The sequence below is a fragment of the Xenopus laevis genome, chromosome 8S, assembly GCF_017654675.1.
Source record: "Xenopus laevis strain J_2021 chromosome 8S, Xenopus_laevis_v10.1, whole genome shotgun sequence".
Lineage (NCBI taxonomy): Eukaryota > Metazoa > Chordata > Amphibia > Anura > Pipidae > Xenopus > Xenopus laevis.
In genome coordinates this window covers 100,505,396-100,525,903 of record NC_054386.1, presented here as the reverse complement: position 1 = coordinate 100,525,903, position 20,508 = coordinate 100,505,396, and the positions used below count along the sequence as shown (strand labels likewise).

Below are 20,508 nucleotides of genomic sequence, written 5' to 3'. Positions count from 1 at the left end.
GTTCTGCCATATTGGCCTGTTAAAGTGTCAGGGAGTCTCCGAAGGACACAATCATTAGTACGAGACAAATATACAGCAGAGATTCACCTGATGGCTAAAGGGTTTAGGAAGAGCTAAAGACAAATTCGTAAAAAAATTACGATAAAATGTCATTTAAAATTTGCAAAAAAAAATCTGGAAACTATTTTGTTTAAAAGACAAATTCACAGAAGCGGAGATGGAGGTTCGTGAATAAGGCAAGAAATCTGACAATTTTGACTCCACTTTTATTTTGCCTCAATATCACCACTTTTGGCATTAACCAAATGCATTAAAGTCTATGAGTGACAAATTTCTTTTTTTGCAGAGAAACAATTTTTCCCACCCATTGGAATCTATGGGCATCTTTTTTTACGCAGCAAAGCCTGGTGAAAAATTGAGTCTAGTTGTCCAGTCAGAGATCACTGTAGGTTGATTGTTAGGGGTTTGAGCTTTGGAGTAAAATGATTGATGATATTTTATGTGAATAAGCCCTTTAAAAATGGAACCTTCAATAAGCAGAAATTGTCTGCAATCCATGGAAATTATAAATCGATGCTGAGCTAGCACTCCAGGGCCATTGACTATCAGCCTGTACCATAAAATAATATATCCAATTATACAGTCATACAATATCACAGAAAACATACATGTGCAATGGTCAGGCCTCCAGCAATCACATGGTCTTGACAGTGTGACTTCTTCTAGTTCTGTATATAAACTCATATTAAAGGAAAACTATACCCCCCAAACAATGTAGGTCTCTATAAAAAGATATCACATAAAACAGCTCATATGTTAAATCCTGCTTCATGTAAATAAACCATTTTCATAATAATATACTTTTCTAGTAGTATGTGCCATTGGGTAATCATAAATAGAAAATTGCCATTTGAAAAATAAGGGCCGCCCCCTGAGATCGTAGGATTCACTGTGCACACATACATACCAACAAACCATACATGTTAGGTCACATGAGCCAATTAACAGACAGAGATCTGGCTTTTGCTTCAACATTTCTTCCTGTAACAGTTAGAGTTGTAGTATTTCTGGTCAGGTGATCTCTTCCTGTTACAGTTAGAGCTGCAGTATTTCTGGTCAGGTGATCTCTTCCTGTTACAGTTACAGCTGCAGTATTTCTGGTCAGGTGATCTCTTCCTGTTACAGTTAGAGTTGTAGTATTTCTGGTCAGGTGATCTCTGAGACAGCACACAGACCATCACAAAATGGTGGCTCAAGGCAAGAGATGTAAAAGGGCAAGATTTACTTAAATATATAGACCAGTTTGGTAAGATTCTTTAATATGGGTAAGATTCTTTAATATGGCACTTAATATGATGTAAACTATCTGTTGCTTAAGTGTTCATTTTGGGGGTATAGTTTTCCTTTAATGTAGGCGGCTGATAAATATATTCTCCATTTATATTGAATTCCCTTAAAGTTTGGCCACTTGAGGGCTCCTTAGTTTATACAGGAGCTAGACTGCATTTCCTGGGTCAAATCATGGCCCCTAATTATCCTGGGATAATGAACATGATACTGAGGATCTCCCTCCCCATAACACACTTGGGCCAATAGGAAAACATCCCTCCCTTTGGGCATAGGTTACATTTTACACAGTAGGGGGAGTTTACTTTTCTGATAAATATATCATCAGTAGTGATGGGCGAATTTGCGAAACGGCGCCGGCGTCTCGTTTTCGACGCCGGCGCCCGTTTTTGACGCCGGCGTCCATTTTTCCGAAAAATTTTTTTGACGCTGGCGAATTTTTTCCGCAAATTTTCGCGGGCGTTTTGCGAATTTATTCGCTGCTGGCGAATCGCGCTAATTTGCCGCGAATTTGCGCCTGGCGAATAAATTCGCCCATCACTAATCATCAGACCAACAATGGTACTTGGTGCAAATATATTTATATGGGGAAGAAAGATAACAAGATTACTAGGGGTATTTTCCTACCTAATATTGCAATATGGTGGACTTTACCCATTTGAGATTCCCATGGACACAATGTGTGGATGAAATGTTATCATTCAGTAGGTAAATTGTATATCTGCCCTTCCATGGTGGTCCTCAATGAAACCGCTGTCAAAGGAAATCAATGAATTTGATATTAAATGCGTTTAATAGCTCAGTATAATTTCATTCAGCACATTTATACCTTTTCATATTTATCCAATTTTCCTACGGTCTGTGGCACAAGGGCATTTTGTCACCTGCATTTAATCTCCTTCAGAATGTGTGATCCCTTTACATTCATGTAAATTATTGGTTGGAAAAACAAATGCATCTCATAGTAACCTGAAGTTGTGATTTATATTGATGCCACTGTGAAGGGAACTTCCGACATTTCCGCCTGCACTAGTGGAGATTAAACATGGCCGATAAAACATCCTATGTAACAAAGTCAGATATGCTACTACATATTTACTAGGGCATGTGCAAGATGTTATTCTAATGCTCATTAGTGTCAGACAAATGAATATACACACAAAGTTATTTTTATTTAATTTCATTTTATTTTTCTATCTCCTTCTTAATGTTACAGTGCTGTTCAGTACCCCACAAGTAAGTGTGAACCAATATCATTGGAGAGAGGGAGATCCCATGACCTTAACATGTAACACATGGCTCAGCCCACGCAGAGAGACTACAGAGCTACAGTTTGTTTTCTACAGAAATGGGCACAATGTGCAGGGATTCAGTTCATCCAACCAATATGGAGTCCCCTCAGCTCAGCTGGAGGATTCTGGGAATTATGCCTGTGAGGTACAAACTCCAACCGGCAGTGTGAGGAAGAGGAGCAATGTTGAGACTGTTGAGATACAGGGTGAGTAATGATAAATATTATATTATTTGTGCACTAATCAAGCTCCACTCCTTTCCTATAATATGGCTACAGATAACACGTACAGATTTCCACTTACACTGGGTGAATGATATGAGCTCAGTATGGCTACAAATCCTTCAGATGGGGGTCAGTGGCCATAAACAAAATGATTCATGACTTATTGACAGGTACAATGGCAATATAAAAGGCACAGTGGTTTTAAACAACCAGTAATGGCATTAAGTAAGACTTTTTTTTACATATAAAGTGCGTATCTTCTTATTGATTTCCTGTAAATGATTCCTTAGTAGCAAATGTCCTTTTTTTATACAAGAGAAGATTATGTGAATTTTGACCTCTTTAAAAGAATAACCCCTTTAAAAATGGAACCTTCAATAATCAGAAATTGTCTGCAATCAATTGAAATTATAAATTGATGCTGAGCGAGCACTCCAGGGCCATCAGCCTGTACCATCAAATAATATATCCAGTTGTACAGTCATACAATATCACAGAAAACATGCATGTGCAATGGTCAGGCCTCCAGCAACCTCCTTTGCTAGAAATCCTCTAGTAAGTTGAGTGTGTAGCACACCCTTCATTGAGACTAATATGTATATATGTAACTCCAACACACTCACTGACTGTATTAACTTAATTCCCCTTTCACAGTCCCAAAAAGTTGGTACATGTTGGGGCTCAGTAGTTATAGTCATAGTAAAAAGTTTGGGAACCCCTATTCATTCTTTGGAGTTTTGTTTATCATTGGCTGAGCTTTCAAAGTAGCAACTTCCTTTTAATATATAACTTGCCTTATGGAAACAGTAGTATTTAAAAAGTGACTTAAAGTTTATTGGATTAACAGAAAATATGCAATATAACAAAATTAGACAGGTGCATTAATTTGTACACCCCAACAGAGATATTACATCAATACTTAGTTGAGCTCCTTTTGTAAATGTAACAGCCTCTAGACGCCTCCTATAGACTTTGATGAGTGTCTGGATTCTGGATGTGGCTATTTGTGACCATTGGTCCATACAAAATCTCTCCAGTTCAGTTAAATTTGATGGCTGCCGAGCATGGACAGTCTGCTTCAACTCATCCCATAGATTTTCCATGATATTCAAATCTGGGGACTCCAGAATATTGTACTTGTCTCTCTGCATAAATGTCTTTGTAGATTTCCAAGTTTGTTTAGGGTCATTGTCTTGTTGGAATATCCGACCCCTGCAGCGGAACTTCAACTTTGTGACTGATGCTTGAACATTATCCTGAAGAATTTGTCCATATTGGGTTGAATTCATCCGACCCTCGACTTTAACAAAGGCCCCAGTCCCTGAACTAGTCACACAGCCCCTGAACTAACCACACAGCCCCTGAACTAGCCCCACAGCCCCTGAACTAGCCCCACAGCCCCTGAACTAGCCCCACAGCCCCTGAACTAGCCACACAGCCCCTGAACTAGCCACACAGCCCCTGAACTAGCCGCACAGCCCCTGAACTAGCCACACAGCCCCTGAACTAGCCCCACAGCCCCTGAACTAGCCCCACAGCCCCTGAACTAGCCGCACAGCCCCTGAACTAGCCACACAGCCCCTGAACTAGCCACACAGCCCCTGAACTAGCCGCACAGCCCCTGAACTAGCCACACAGCCCCTGAACTAGCCCCACAGCCCCACAGCATGATGGGAACTCCACTAAATGTGACAGTTGGTAGCAGGTGTTTTTCTTGGAATGCCGTGTTCTTCTTCCACCATGTAAAGCGCTTTTTGTAATGAGAAAATAACTCAATTTTTGTCTCATCAGTCCAAAGCTCTTTGTTCCAAAATGCCTGTGTCTTGTGTAAATGAGCTTTTCCATACAACAAGCGAGTGTGTTTGTGTGAGTGCAGAAAGGGCTTCTCATCCCCCTGCCATACACATGTTCTTTGTGCAAAATGTGCTGAATTGTAGAACGATGTACAGATACACCTGCATCTGCAGCAAGATCTTCTTGCAGGTCTTTGGAGATGATCTTTGGCTTGTCTGTAACATTCTCACAATCCTCCGCATATGTCGCGCCTGTATTTTTCTTGGCCTGTCAGACCTGGGTTTTACAGCAACTGTGCCTGTGGCCTTCCATTTCCTCATTTCATTCCTTACAGTTGGAACTGACAGTTTAATAAACCTCTGAGATGCTTTTTGTAGCCTTCCCCTAAACCATGATACTGAACAATCTTTGTTTTCAGATCTTTTGAGAGATGCTTTGAGGATCCCATGCTGTCACTCTTCAGAGGAGAGTCAAACAGAAGCACAACTTGCAATTGGTCACCTTAAATACCTTTTCTTGTGATTGGACACACCTGCATATGTTCAAGTTCAAGACTTAATGAGCTAATCCAACCAATTTGGTGGTTCCAATAATCAGTATCGAGCAGTTACACGCATTTAAATTAGCAAAATTACAAGGGTACCCACATTTTTGCACAGACAGTTTTTCACATTAGATTCAATTTCATACAACTGAATACTGCTTCACTAAAAATCTTTGTTCAGAAATCACCCCAGTACCAGATGTTCCTGGGAAATGAAAGACATACCACTCTTATGTAGGCTGAGAGGGGTTCCCAAACTTTTTCATATAACTGTAGTGTTGCTGTCTCTTCAATTCATCAGCCAACACTGTCCTCTTAGTCATATGTACATCATGCAGAAACACTAGCCTTCCAAGTTGGAATAGTTCAGCAACAACAGGTTAACTACCAAGGATCAATGGATGCACAGGCCCCCAATAGAGTAATAGGTTGACAGTAGTGCTGTGCGGGTTGAGAAATTCTCAACCCATACAGACCCTAACCCACCCCTCCCAACCCCCCTTCCTCCTCTATTAATAGACCTGCACAAGTCTATAAATTAAGCCGCCTGAGCCCGGCAGTGCCAGGTTGTGGGCAGGGAGAGCAGGAGAAGAACTCAACCCGGACCCACTGCAACTCGACCTGCAGGTTTTGGGCACATCACTAGTTGTCAGGCTACTCAGTCTGTGCTCTTAAGTCTCCGGATCACTTGGAGTAGCAGATTTGAGACAATGAAGTCAGTTCTGTTCTATAGTAGCTGTACCTCCCCCCCCCAGACCTCTGTGCAGCCTTTCCGCCTGGGCCTTTCCTGCCAAACTGCCAGACAATCCCCCCCTGCTCCCTTCTTGGCACTGATAACAGCTCTTTTACAGGTACTAGTCCAGTGTTGGGAGGGCAGGGTCAGCTTCTCTCCAGGATCTCCCTGTAGTGGCTTCCCTTGGCTCAGGATCTCTGCTGGTGGCTCTGAACTGGACACAGGGCAACATTTGCTTCAAATCTGTCCAGCTGAGCACAAAACACACATTATCACTTAGTACTGCAACTCTGTCACATTGCATGCTGCTGTCTCTCTCAGCCTTTCTCTGGCTCTGTCTGGCTGCTGCAACAGGGGCTCATTTTATCAGATCTGTCTGTACCTTGTTCATCTGGCTCCAAAGTCAGGAAGTCCCCTGGCTCCTCCTCCTCTCCAAGGGATGCACTGGGGCACCCAGCCAATCGGATGGATCTCTAGCCTGTAACCGGGCAGGATGATGTTACAAATGGAAAAGCAGTGAAAAAGGACTTGTCTGAACCCCATCACTGTGTCTCCTACAGATCCATCTCACTGACTTATCCTAGTTATCAAACAGAGGGGTTTTCTCTTAACTTAGACATCCACTGAGCCACCTGAAATATCTTTGCTCTCTCTGCAATACCCAGTCGATTCAGGGGGTTTGGCAGCACCTAATCAATATGTTTATTATCTGGCTACTAAACTTGTGACTGTAAGGTGGTGAGTTGGCCCTTCCACCCACAACACTGACATTACAGTAAAAGCTCAGGTTGTTGGTTCCAATGAAGCACTAAAGAGTGAATTTTCAACAGCGAAGGCTCCGCCAAACTTCATGCCACTTCACCGGGGAAACTTCATTACTACTACTCTAATTCACTAAAATCCGAATGCTGGCGATGTTTTGTTAGTGTTAATTCATCAGTGCGAGAATTTCATAGTGACCTTTGTCTAGTGGTCACTTCTGCCTAGCGAAACTTTGTTAGTACTCTTATTCTTAGGTCAATTTGAATAGGGCAGGTATAGATAGTGATGGGCGAATAAATTTGCCAGGTGTTAATTCATGGTGAATTTTTGCCACCAGATAATAAATTTGAGAAACTTCTGTGAACATTCTCCATCAAAAAATCCATCGCGCGTCAGATCTGTTGATTGTGTCAAAATTGCTGCACATCAAAATTATTCAGATGCCCATTAACTTTAATGCGCTTGGACCAATTAGTCGTTCGTATAAAAATTGTCACTCGTGTCAATTCACGCGCATCAAAATTATTTTGACGCCCGTTGACTTCAATGCGTTTGAGAATTTTGAGCCCTTTTGGCCCAGATTTTCCCATTACTACACATAGGTCATATAAACATATATATTTATTAGAGATGTTGGTGCAAATGCTTGAAGTGGCCACTTATTATTACACATGTCCAAGGAAGCTAAATAAAGACAAAAGAGATCCACTAATGTCCTGGATATGAGCCCACCCTAAAACAAATGCGGCATGCTCTCTGTCTACAATGAATAGAGGAGTTTTTTTAAACTCTAATCTATTTAAACCAGTTAATGAATAGACTGAGTGACCCTATACTAAAAAATAATTTGATAGATACTTATAAGACATTCCACCATGTTACTCTAGAAATGTGGAATTACATCCTAGAAACACATGCAATTAGTTAATTGGCTCCAAGGACAAATCAAATTATACAATTTTGATATTTTATAGAAAATACCTACTGTAAACTCTCATATTTATCTATGGAGTCAAATCCTGATTCAGGAGTCTTCATGTCCTTAGTGAGTCCTCATCATGAAATACATCATAGTGGGACCTACTCTACCTGAGTATAAGAACACACATTTTCCCAAAGTAAAAAACTATAGCCTCACCAGCCCTTCATACTTTCTGGAAGAACTACCTGATATTATCCAATATTCTATTGACCCTTTGGTACATTGTGTCGTGATCTACAGGAAACATTGGGGCTACACTACTTCTCCCACACTTACATAATACCAGCCTCTTCTCACTATGATGGATCAGCTCTTTTTAAGCAATAAATATCATAGGGATGGCTTCTCATCATCAGTAATTGTTTTGCATTTATTTTATCATTAAATATCATTCACTTTTTTATGCCAGAACTCTTCAGTCTCCCACAAATAAAAGTGAGCTCTGATCAGGTGACAGAAGGAGATCACATGACCATAACATGTGACACAAAGCTCAGCCCACACAGAGAGACTACAGAGCTACAGTTTGTTTTCTACAGAAATGGGCACAATGTGCAGGGATTCAGTTCATCCAACCAATATGGAGTCCCCTCAGCTCAGCTGGAGGATTCTGGGAATTATACCTGTGAGGTACAAACTCCAACCGGCAGTGTGAGGAAGAGGAGCAACATGACACATATCCTTATACAGGGTGAGCAAAAATGTTATTTATCCATTAATTAAGTTAACAAAGTGCAACACATATAATTCTACATTTCCAATACATTTCATCATACGTACATAAGTGCCTCAATAGACAGTATTAATAAGCCCTCTCCATTGTGCTTCATTGTATTGCATTCATAAATGACCCTTTAGACCCTCAGCCAGTGACTAAGTATTAAAGGACAGTACAGGTGTGTAAACTGTTATCGAGAATACTTGGGATCTGGGGCTTTCTGAATAATGGATCTTTCTGTAATTTGGATCTCCATTCTATAAGTGTATTAGAAAATCATATAAACATTAAATAAACCCAATAGGCTGGTTTTGCTTCCAATAAGGATTAATTATATCTTTGTTGGGATCAAGTACAACCTACTGTTTTATTATTACACAGAAAAAAATAATAATTGTTAAAGATATGGACTATTTGGATAAAATGGAGTCCATGGGAGATGACCTTTCTGTAATTCAGAGCTTTCTGGATAACTGGTTTCCGGATCCCATACCTGTAGTAAAAGACTAGTTGTCTTCCTCAGATTGATTTGATTTCTTGAAGACTTGTATAAGTGGCACTTGCTTCCTAACTGCTAAAGGAACTGTAGGATTCATGTGTATGTGTGTGCACTGTGAGGGTGCCCAAGAATAGGATTCAAACCACTTTTGATCCTGGGTTCCTGTCCTGCTTTCTCCCAGCCTTGATTCCTGCTCCCTACCTGTGATTCCTGTTACCTGCTTGTGTTATTGAACTTTGCCTGGACTTTGCCATCTGATCTGCCTGCCCTCGTTAACTCCTCGATTCTGCTTAACCCTTCGGATACCGCAACCTTGCTCCCACTAGAGGGCTTCCTCCATGATCCAGACTACCTCCCTGGAGGTAGCTCCCGGCTCCCTGACACAAAAAAACCTTAGAAAAGTAATGGGGAAGGTCCCCATAGGCTAACATTGTACCTGGGTAGGTTTAAAGGGGACCCGTCACCCAAAAAAATTATTCAAAATCCTATTTTATCACATTAGTCAAGCAAAATGAACTTTAATTACACAATATAAATTATTTGAATCTTGTTTCCTTCAGTCTGGGAATTCAAAATGACAGCAAGCAGGCAGCAGCCATTTTGTGGACACTGTTATTAAGACAAGCCTTGCATCATCTCAAAATCTTGTCTGTGCACCAGAATGGGGGACCTGATGTCCATTCCCATGCCCTGGTTACACAATTAAATGGTAAAGAGAACAGGGGAATGTGGGGAGAGCAGTGAAATCTAGGAAGTGCTGAATGGAAAGTGAAAGTAATTGCCTGCCCCGCCTCTATGCCCATGGCATAGAGGAGGGGCAGACAATATTTGATTGACAGCTGAGATTTTTAAATGAGCTTACAACGGCCATGAATGCTTTAATAAAAAATAGAAATTGGATTTCATGTTTAATTTGAAAAGGACTTTTAATATACAGATTTATGTGTCTGGGTGACAGGTCCACTTTAAACTACCAAAGTATGTAGTCGAAGTTTTTTTTAAAGAGACAGCACTTCGACTATCGAATGGTCGAATAGTCAAGCGATTTTTAGTTCAAATCAATAGTCGAAGTACCCAAAAAAATACTTCTAAATTCAACGTTTTTTTACTTCGAATCTTATACTCGAGCTTAGTAAATGTGCTCCATACAGTATATAATTCTACATTTGCAATATATTTCATCAAAATAAAACAAGTACCATTATAAATAGCATTATTATGTTCTTTCCATTGCATTCCATTTTAAAGCATTCATATCTGACCCTTCTAGACTCCTCAGCCAGCGGCTAAATATAAAAGAATAACATAAGTGGTGGTTCCTAACTGCTGAAGAGCTAAAATCGGTAGAATGAATGTGCATTTGCATGCATGAAATGATGCCTTCCCTACTACAAATAATGTGCACACTCCTGAACATCAGGGTTAGGATCAGAACAGGAAAGAAAGATCTGTGTATCATCTTTATAAAGGTAATTGGAGAAGCTGAAAGATGTGACAAGGTCACCATGATAGAGAATATAAGGAGAAAACAGAAGAGACTCCAGGACAGGCATTTGAGGCAAACCAAGATCAGGTTCAGAGGTATTGACAGAAACTGTTACACTAAAGGCATGATTAGAGAGATAGACTGACAGCCATAATAAAATAGAACCACTGAGCATTTGGAAGTATTTTAAAAGTAGACATTGGTCACCTGTATCTAATGTTGAAGAGAGATCCAGGAGTATGAGCATTAAATAGTGTCCCTGGTCCTTAGCAACATGGATATCATTGATGACTTTTGTTACAGCCATTTTAGTGGAGGACGTGTGAGGAAACCCAACTGAAACGGCTAAAATAGATGGTTAGTGTGCAAGAAATTCAGTCCAATGTACCTGATTTTTCACACAAGAAGAACACATGACCATAAAATGTGACAAAATTGCCATTTTGAGAATTGTTCGGGATGTGAAACTAAATTACTATTTATGGGCAATAAATATCATTGGGGTGGCTACTCACCATCAGTGATTGTTTATATAATTATTGTATACTATAATTAAATATCACTTTTTTTATGCTAGAACTTTTCAGTTCTCCACAATTAAAAGTGAGTGCAGACAGAAGACAGAAGCCAAAGACATGTCCGTAACATGTGACACAAAGCTCAGCCCACACAGAGAGACTACAGAGCTACAGTTTGTTTTCTACAGAAATGGGCACAATGTGCAGGGATTCAGTTCATCCAACCAATATGGAGTCCCCTCAGCTCAGCTGGAGGATTCTGGGAATTATACCTGTGAAGTACAAACTCCAACCGGCAGTGTGAGGAAGAGGAGCAATGTGATACATATGCTGATAAAGGGTGAGCAATCTGTAATGGTCAATATCTTATTTCTCATTTTATTTAGTTAACAAATTAAGAGCACATACAGTATTTCAGTGCTGTTCAAATGACCCTTGTGTACCCCCCCCCACGAAAGTCTGCCTGCTGTGACTGCTTCCCTTGTATACTCTTCTAAATCTATCAGTACTGAAATTAACTGGCCTGTGCATTGTGTAACCCTCAAATTCAGACAGTAAAATCCTGCATTGTTCACACCTGTAATCCACCTCCCCTCCCAAATTGCTCACACCTGTAACATCTCTATTGTTCATGCCCCTAAAGCCCTGTACTGTTCACACATGTAAAGACCTGGACTGTTCACACCTCAGACCCAGACTGTAAGTGCCTACATTATGATTATGAAGATTTTCATTAATCAAGGGCATGATATATCTTGTATAAGTAATTCTAGAGCAACTGGACTTGCTGAGTAATCATTGAAGATGTTTCACTAATCATCCGAGCAGCTTCTTCAGTTCCGCTCATCATATAAACTCTTCCACTAATCCAATCACAATGGCACATTGTAACTCTTCAGAGAGGCGACACCTGAAACTCACAGAGGTGTGATTCTATGGGGTTACTGTGATAGGATTGCCAAGGTATCATGCAACTCTTAGAAACAGGTGTTACTTGTGAGAGTTGCATGAATGGACATGTAAAGTGTTCTGAAACCACCAGGGGGTATAAATGTTAGAACAGCACTGGATGTAGCAGACATGTGGTGTCGAAGGCCCCCACCTCTGTTCAGGGATGGTTTCTCCACCCTGACATGCATCGCCTATTTCATGCCTCATTCAAATCAGGTGCCTTCTTTATCCAAGATTTGGACATTGTTATCTTCAATGGAGTGATCCTTGTCTTAAAGGTGTAGAAAGACAGCTGAGTCTTGCCCTGTAGAGTTCTCCCTCCTATGCTGAGCCATTTGCTTGGTGAGCAGTTGCTTCATCTCCCAAATGTACTGACCTATACATTGGGGAGATAAAGCAACTGCTCAGCAAGCAAATGGCTCAGCATAGGAGGGAGAACTCTACAGGGCAAGACTCAGCTGTCTTTCTACACCTTAAAGACAAGCGACACTCCTTTGAAAATAACAATGTCCCGAACCTCAGCGTTTGCCAGTGAAACCTTGAGACCTGAGAGGCAGGTTTATCATAACAAAACAGACGTTGTATTGGCTGAGCAGGGTTTGCAATAACACAGGGATTCACTATCTCTTACAAGATCAGTTTCTGAACTTATGACAGAACTTATACGTTTTTATTTGTGCCTGTAGTATATAAAAAGTTCATTTTATACTGAATGTGTTCAATGTTCTTGATTTTACACCCACAATAACAATTTCAAGCAAAGGTTGAGCTAAGGTAAGTCCTAGCCATATTTAAAACATCTGCAGTATATCAATTTGTTCACAGCATATAAGTGAAGCAGTGAAGGCCGAACACACCTAAATATATGGAGAACATTTCATGAATGTTATTAGTAATACGTAATAATTATAATACCTAATACTAGTATACCTAATATTATTTGACTTATTTTTGTCCTAAACAGGATCTCTGCAAAATACAGTGAGATTGGCATTGTCGGCAGTTATCTTCATTATTATATTATTATTTGTCTTCTACCACAAAAAGATGATGGAAGTAACTTATTCCCAGGAGACAGAAAAGAATAAAGGAGAGATCAGGAATGAGGGAGAATGTTCTACATAGTGTGTGTCATGTCTATGACGCTATCAATGTTCTTCAGACAATCTGCACCATTCCCATGAAGATGCTCCTCATCAAATGTTCAGTTACAATAGAACCAGGAATACTCTTATAGTAGCATGTATGTTATAGAACCAGCATATTCTGCAGAACTCTCCAATTCTAACTTACATATTTCAGTTGGATTTTTATAAGAAGATAAATCTGATAGTTGTCTTTTTGCTTCTGTTAGATAATCATTTTTATTTCGAATAACAATTTGGCCTCCTTTATTGGCTTTTCTGATGACATGTTTATTATGTGATCTCTTAAATAAACTGGATAAAAGTTTGATTTTGGTTTGAATTTGTTTTCAATTATCTCACATGCTACTCTGCCTGAGTCTGGATCAGTATATCGGTGTAAATTTTGTAAATGAATAATAGATTTCAAGTCCTTAAAATTAGGAAAATTGGATTGTTTAAATTCAAAATTAATAGCTCAAAAGATGAAAGGCGTCACTCTGGTTAGATAAAAAGGTGGTTTATTCCAACAGGTCACTGACCCATAACACCTGATGGCGAACCAGGAATACTCTTATAGTAGCATGTATGTTATAGAACCAGCATATTCTGCAGAAAATACATTAACACCTGGATAAAACAAACAATATGATACTTTCTTCATCAGGGTCATATTTCATCTAATTTGATGTTACAGAGTCCTTGCTTGCTAAAGATCAAAGATACTGAATACATTGTAAATCCTAAATTCAATATGGAGGGTTAGGGTTAGGATGAGGCTCTACCAATGGTTGAATATTTGAAAAAATAGTTATGAAAAGTAAGAATCAATAGGATCATCAGGATAAGCTTAACGATTTCCCAGTTGGGTCCGGGTGCTCATGCCCCAGACCTTCAGCATAGGGGAGTAATTCACGGCAATTCAAAAACAGGCAGGCACCACTCCGGAACACCCATCAAACAAATAGTAGAATGCAAGAGCCAAAGTTAAAAAATACAAATATTTCTTTATTTTACATTATGTCTTAAAAGATAAAGACTTACGCGTTTCTTGTCATCCAGGGACACTTAATCATAGGCTAATTTTCTTTAGGTACGAACAAAGTATTTAAAGGAAAGGGAGCCAATAGGAAATCACTTAGGCGGAGTTAGTAAAATTACCTAAAACATTGTTGTCTCTAGTGGCCAATATGTAGAATACACAGTATCATTTGTTACAAAATAATGCATTTCCACAATAGTATATATTCATTGTATGCAAAATAATTTAGATACATAATGTAAAAAGTTTTTGTATAAGTATGATCAATATGATTATATAAATATATAAATAAATACAATATATAAATAGATATAACAATATATATATAAATAGGGTTCATTAGATGAAGCAAGAGATATCAAATTCAAAATTTAACCCTAATGGTTGTCTGGTTGCTAGGTGAAAATTCCATTTAGCTTCTTTTTTTAGAAGATCTGAAGTTCTACTTCCTCCTCGAATATTTGGAACAATTTTATCTATGGCTATTACCCTTAAAAAAGACAAATTTGTTATTGCAATCCGCAAAATGTTTTGCTACAGGAGTTACGCATGTTTCTTTTGAAATATTAAGTATATGCTCTCTAATCCTATCTTTCAGTTTGTAGGCCAGTTTGGCCTACATATTGTTTTTGGCATTTAGTGCATGTTAATAAATAAATTACGTTCTTGGTATTGCAATTGATGTAGTGTTGTATGTTATAAATTTTATTTGTGGTGGAGGAAGTAAAAACTGATGTTTTATTTGAAAACAACCTTTTGTTTGTAACCATGTATTTATTTTTGTTCTTGAAATTCAATAAAACTGGTTGTAAGTTTATTCTCTATGGTTTCTGTTCTCCTAGGGACAAATTTGTGTCCTTGTTCGAGGATCTGTTTTAGTATAGGGTCAGTTTCTAGAATCACTAGGTTCTTCTGGACAATGTTTCTTATTTGATTAAATTGGGGGCTATATGTTAGTATGCATTATAAAGTCCCAGTGTTTTCTTTCATTTTGTGAAGATCTCTCTTAATTGTGTTAGAATTATTCGAGGTTATTGCTCTATCTATTAAATAATTCTTCTCTATTAATTTTTGCTGATCTCTCAAAAGCTCTATCCAAAATGTTTTTGTTATAACCTCTTTGTAATAGGAAGAACTTTGGATTTAGCAATAAATTCATCATCTTTTGTACAAATACGACATAGTCGCAAAAATTGACTACATGGTATATTTTTGGTTAAATGTTTTGACTTCACATTAAGAATAGTGTTCACTGAACATGGTTTTCTATAGATCGTAGTAGCTATAGTTATTTTCAGTGTAAAGAGTAATGTCCAAAAAATTTATGGACTTATGGAAATTTATTTCATTCGTGAACTGTAAATTCAAATTGTTGTGATTAAGATAGGAAAGAAATTCTGTGAATGTCTCATGTGTGCCCGGCCAAATTATTATAATATCATCTATGAAATGACCATAGTATTGTATATATCCAGAATAAGGATTTTCATCTTGAAAAATATAAATTTCTTCCCACTATCCTAAAAAAAGATTAGCGTAGGATGGTGCGAGCTTCAAACCCATAGCTGTGCCACAGCATTGCAAATAGTATTCATCATTAAAGAGAAGGAAATTATGTGTAAGCAAGAAGTGGATAGCTTGTAACATGAAAGAAATTAAATTGGTATTGTATGAACTATGATGTTTAAGATGATATTCAATTGCAATCAAACCCAAATTATGTGGAATACATGAGTATAAAGATACCACATTAACAGAGGCCCATTTAAAGGAAGCATCCCACTGGAATGTGCTTAAGGCATGTATAACATGACCGCTATCCTTCAAATAACTAGGTAATTTAAGTACTTAGGGTTGCAAGAAATGGTCTATATATTCACATACGTTTTCTCCCAGTGAACCAATACCAGCTATAATTGGGCGACCTACCGGTGGTCTATTGGATTTATGTGTTTTTGGGAAATAATGAAAAGTTGCTGTTTTGGGGGTTTTGGCCTTGAGGAAAGTGGCAGTGGTCTCATCTATGATATTAAATTGTAAGGCAGTTAACAATAAACTCTCCAATTCTACCTTAAATATTTCAGCTGGATTTTTGTTTAACTTTTTATAAGAAGATAAATCTGATAGTTGTCTTTTTGCTTCTGTTAGATAATCATTTTTATTTAGAATAACAATTTGGCCTCCTTTAATGGCTTTTCTGATGACATGTTTATTATGTGATCTCTTAAATAAACTGGATAAAAGTTTGATTTTGGTTTGAATTTGTTTTCAATTATCTCTGCCTGAGTCTGGAGTCTGGATCAGTATATCGGTGTAAATTTTGTAAATGAATAATAGATTTCAACTCCTTAAAATTAGGAAAATTGGATTGTTTAAATTCAAAATTAATAGCTCAAAAGATGAAAGGCAGCACTCCGGTTAGATAAAAAGGTGGTTTATTCCAACAGGTCACTGACCCATAACACCTAATGCATTTTTGGAGTGACTCCCTTAATCATAGGCTAAGGGAGTCACTCCCAAAATGCGTCAGGTGTTATGGGTCAGTGACCTGTTGGAATAAACCACCTCTTTTATCTAGCCAGAGTGCTGCCTTTCATCTTTTGAGCTATTATGATTTCAGTGGGGACGCTGATGGCAGAGCACCCGGACTATTTCAACTAAACAATGGAGCTACACTAATTGGAACACACAGGAGGTGAGTTTGGAGTGTCCTATTTTTCTTTTTCAAATTCAAAATTAGGTTCAATTCTCAGTTTTTTAGGTTCACCCATGTCTTCACTAAAGAAGTGTTCTTTTAGCAAAATCTTTCGAACAAATCTATTGATATGAATTACTGTATCAAACAAATAGGCAATAGGTTAAAGCTTTCTCTAAGATGTTCAGTTCTTTTTTAGTTAAAGTTCTGTCAGAAAGGTTTAAAACCTTTTGTTCCTCTCTCTCATTGGGTATTTCGATGTTCTCATTCTTTCGTCTTCCTCTCCTGAATTGCTGAATTGCTGGAAAGGAAATTTCTTTTGTTCCTCCATTTGTTCTTTTTTCCATACATGTTTTTTGCAGGATAAAAGGATTCAGAGGACATCTCGCGTTCTGAGAAAACGTCTCGGGTGTATGTATTTCATTTTCCCTATGAAGACAAAGGAGAGGAGGAGCAGCCACCATTACCCATTTCTTCAAAACTATCATAGTCAGCACCAGAAAAGCTGACATGTTTATCTTTGGGGGTCTTTAATATATATTTCTGAGAATTGAATCTTTTTTGATCTGTTATATGATTTCCTATATTTTTAACCTATTCTAGACCAATAATAAACTGTATTTAACTCAATTTTATGTTGTTTAAATATATTGGTTTTTATGTCCATTGATTATTTTTCCATTTCATCGACTTTTTGATTCAAATTATCAGTGAATTTCAAATGTTCTTGTTGTTCTTTAGAACCAGAGTATTAATTTTTTAATCAGCGCTAAAAAAGTAACCCCCCCACACACAAGTTATAAAAAGCTATTGATGGTCAGGGCCCCCTGATAAGTTAAAAAAAAAAACATGTGTGCCAGGGCCCCCATAAAAGTTAAAAAAAATTGGGACCCCAAAGAATAGTTTTTGAAAAAACATTGGCGCAAGGGCCCCCTGTACAAGTTAAAAAAATTGGGCCCCAAAAAATATTTTTTAAAAAAACATTGGCGCCAAGGCCCCCCTTACAAGTTAAAAAAAATTGGGAAGGGTCAAATCTGTGAATTGAGGTGTTGTTAAACTACACTTTTTTACAGGGGACCCTGTGGTCATGGTAACCACAGAGTGAACCCCTCTGTCTTCTTCTGTCTGTACTGCAACTCCCAGAATCCCCTGTCCCCCAAGAAGATAAAATAAGTTTTAGTGAAAGCCTCTCGCAGACAAAACAACCCCGCAGTGGGCTCACTTACCAGATACTTCCCGTTGGGGTAGAACTTGCAGAGCTGATTAGAAAGCTTAAACACTTCAGAGAAATTCATTGTCTTCCCACAGTGACATTTAGTAAACTGTCAATCAATCACCGGGAGATTGGTGTGAGTAACACGCCAACGGCGGGTCAGAATTACGTCTAATAGGATTTGACGACTATGACAGGGGGTGGCGCTACCTCAGTAGTAGGGCGGAGCTTCACTGACAGACAGAGCAAAGCGGCCTATAGGAAACACAAAGATGGAAGGCTACACTAAATGGGCGGAATCAAGAGGTCTTTCTTATTATTGCAAAAGGTTAGAGGGGCGTGTGCATAGCTTGGAAGTAGGCGGGTTGATAATACATAACGGAATGGAAGGACTCTTTTGGCGCTGAGCTGTGGGATTATATATGGCAGCTGGTAAGCGCAAATAACACAACGGGTAGGCGGAAAAGTGCAGCACTGCGGGCCCCCCTTCAAGCCCGGGCCCGGGACACTTGTCCCCCCTGTCGCCCCCTGATGGCGGCCCTGTGTCCCCTCACAAGCACCTTTTTTCCAGAGAAAACAACCCCAACCTTGTCAGTCTCCCCTCATAATTTAACTCTTCCCTCCCTCTAACCAGTTTAGTTGCACTTAGTCTCTGCACTCTCTCCAGCTCATTTATATCCCTCTTAAGGACTGGAGTCCAAAACTGCCCCCATACTCCAGATGAGGCCTCACCAGGGACCTATAAAGAGACACAATTATGTTTCATCCCTTGAGTTAATGCCCTTTTTTATACAAGAACTTTATTTGCTTTAGTAGCCACAGAATGACACTGCCCAGAACAGTGTTATCTACAAAAAAAACCTTCGCAGATAAGGAAAACTCCCAACACACTGCCATTTAGTGCCTTCAGAAAGAAACTTTGTTTTGAATTGTTTCATAATTATTTAATGATGGATTAATATTTTGTTCATGTAACAGAGATGTTCAGTTCTCCACAAATAAAAGTGAGTCCAGATCAGGTGACAGTAGGAGATCACATGACTACAACATGTGACACAAAGCTCAGCCCACACAGAGAGACTACAGAGCTACAGTTTGTTTTCAACAGAAATGGGCACAATGTGCAGGGATTCAGTTCATCCAACCAATATGGAGTCCCCTCAGCTCAGCTGGAGGATTCTGGGAATTATACCTGTGAGGTACAAACTCCAACCGGCAGCGTGAGGAAGAGGAGCAATATGGTGAACTTTTGGATTCAGGGTAAGTGGGGTGTGTTATTTATTTCTCATTTAATCAAGTTGTATGTTACTTTATCACAGCCCAATATCCATGTCTTTAAATCTTGCAAAATATAACTTCACAAGTCCACAATTGATGAAATCATTAAATATATATACTATATATCAGTCTGCTTAGATGGAGGTTTCATGTGTACTCATATGATTAGCAGCCACATACTTCACGCATCCCATGATTTGTACATGCAGGTTAGGGAACAGAAGGAGGCACAAGAAGCATTGGGATCCAATATTTGCTGCTTGACTTTGGCCTGGTGGTGATCTGTGCAGAGAGCAATGGAACAATAGCACTGTCACGAATCGGCACCCAGAATCCAGAACCAATGCTAAGCTCTCTGGTCTTGGCTCTTGCTTCTGCCTTTCACCTTCGGGAGGAGCCCTCGGCTAATCGGATGCCGGCAGGTCTTATTAAGAGAGGAGCCAAGCGAAGGTTCTGGACGAGCAGTGGGGCACGATTGTAAAGCAAAGTCTTTGGGCAGAAGGTCACAGTTCAAGGCTGAGACAAAATCGTAGTCAAACAGGCCGGGTCGGTGTGGGCAGAATTCTAGCGGAGTCAGACAGGCAAGGGTCAAAGCTGGGAGATCAATCAAGAGTTTGTCCAAATAGGCACAGGTCAGGTTACATAGAGTAGAATAGTTGGATTACCAGGCAGGGTTCAGGATCACAGAAGTTGGCGTAGTCAATCAGGCAGGGGTTACGACAGAAATCAGAATAATACAGGAATAGCACCCAGGAACTCACTAGGATGAACCAATAACGGGCAAAGAATCAAACGGCAAGTCCCATTAAAGAGTGTTTGAATTTCCCACTATTGTGCGCTGACTTCATCACGCCAGCGTCAATGCGCCTATAAGAAGCGGAGATTTGCGCCACGCGCGCCCTAAGGAACTGCCATTTGCACCGAAGAGGAGCGGGCATCCCTGGCGGCCCACTAGACCACCAGGGTAAGTCTTCACAAGCACCAATTCTCTTTAAATGATATCCTGGATTTCACTTTAATTGTTTTGGCGTCTACAGAAGTCAAGTGGGTGGATTTGGAGATGGTTGATGTTTTTAAGATGTTAGTGGAACTATACTGCTCTATATATTACAGCCATATTTCCCATGTGTGTAACCCTTTTTTTCAGCAAAGGTAGAGCTGAGGTAGGCCCTAGCCATATCTGAACGGTCTAGAAGAAGAAGAGCCTTCAAGCAATCAGATGTGGCATAGCAAGTGTTTTTTCATTACAAGTTTTTAAAAGAAACACCAAACTGTGTAAGAGGAAACAAAACTATACTGAAAGGAA

The 20,508-nt window shown here is 39.2% G+C and overlaps 1 pseudogene; it reads left to right on the top strand.

The window, feature by feature from the left end:
- The first annotated feature begins 1,826 nt into the window (after positions 1-1,826).
- LOC121397584 lies at positions 1,827-14,833 on the top strand (annotated as a pseudogene).
- The last annotated feature ends 5,675 nt before the right edge of the window (positions 14,834-20,508 follow it).